Below are 1,498 nucleotides of genomic sequence, written 5' to 3' on the forward strand. Positions count from 1 at the left end.
GAGCCATCTTCTCTAGTCAGCCACCTGCTACAGCCACCCAGCACCAGAGCCCTCTTCTCTAGTCAGCCACCTGCTACAGCCACCCAGCACCAGAGCCATCTTCTCTAGTCAGCCACCTGCTACAGCCACCCAGCACCAGAGCCCTCTTCTCTAGTCAGCTACAGCCACCCAGCACCAGAGCCCTCTTCTCTAGTCAGCCACCTGCTACAGCCACCCAGTACTCGTGGCACGGTGGTGTAGTGGTTAGCACTGTCGCTTCACAGCAAGAAGGTCCAGGGTTCGATTCCCGCTTGGGGACCAGGTTTCCATGATGCCAGTTACCCAGGTGGGGTATCTCTCAGGCCTTTCTGTGTGGAGTTTGCATGTTCTCCCCGTGCTCGCAAGGGTTTCCCCCCCGATAAGATAAACCCAATGGAAAAACATGCACAACAATAGATCGCTAACGCTGTGGCGTCCTTGACGAAGACGGGCAGGAGCACTTGGATTGGTCCCCGGGGCGCGGCTCACATCGACGCCCTATCTGCTCCCGGCTGCCCATGGTGGGAAGGACGACGGGATGGGTCAAGTGCAGAGACTCAATCGCATTAGGCGACACAAGAAAATTGCATGTGTGTGTTCCTGTGTGTGTGTGCCGCCCATCGCATGTTTGTGTCGTTTGCATGCCAAATAAAGACTTCCTAAGTCCTGCATTTGACCCGCCCTGCATTTCTTTGCCACCAAAATCAACACCATCGACCTACAGCTGGTTTCATCTGGACCTATCTTAACACAAATTAATAAATGTTTAAGAAGTGAGTAACAAATCATTATTTAAAGGTTATCGTTTTACTCTTTCTCTCTCCTGCTCTCTCTCTCTCCCCCCTCTCTCTACCTCCCTTCTCAGCATCTACCCTGACATAACATCCTATGCTCAGCGCCAGGACTATAAGAAGGAGTTTGATGCCGACCTGAGACACTACAAACACCTCTGTGCTGAGATGGACGACATCAACGATCAGATGAACAAACTCAGCCGACAGCTGGACACGCTGGACGACACCTCCATCAAATACCAGGTCAGATAGATACACATTCGTACATGGTTTATTTCACTCAAATACCAGGTCAGATACTGTAGATTAGAGCTGTCACAATTCGTTGACCATGTTGACGCCATCGGCCATGAAATTTTGTCGATTTGCTTATTCATGATCGATGCATCTTATTGTTTTTACTTGTATGCCTTTTGCGGTGGAAATGACAGACGTTCAAAGTCATAACATGCAAACGTGTAATCTAACTAGTGCGCAATGAATCACGTTCAAAATATAAATAAGTTCTCTTAAACACTATTCGTGATTCTGCCTAGAGCCAGGACTCGACAGTGTACGTTTCGCATGCATTTGCTAACTTCCGTGTTTCACGTCAACTCCAGCTGGAAGGGAGGGGTTGAGCCCGATACCCCCCCCCCCCCCCACACACACAGAGAGACAATAAACCCAATCGCCGCGGATATAGC

This window comes from Notolepis coatsorum (genome assembly GCF_963971535.1).
Source record: "Notolepis coatsorum genome assembly, chromosome: 3".
In the NCBI taxonomy this organism is placed as follows: Eukaryota; Metazoa; Chordata; class Actinopteri; order Aulopiformes; family Paralepididae; genus Notolepis; species Notolepis coatsorum.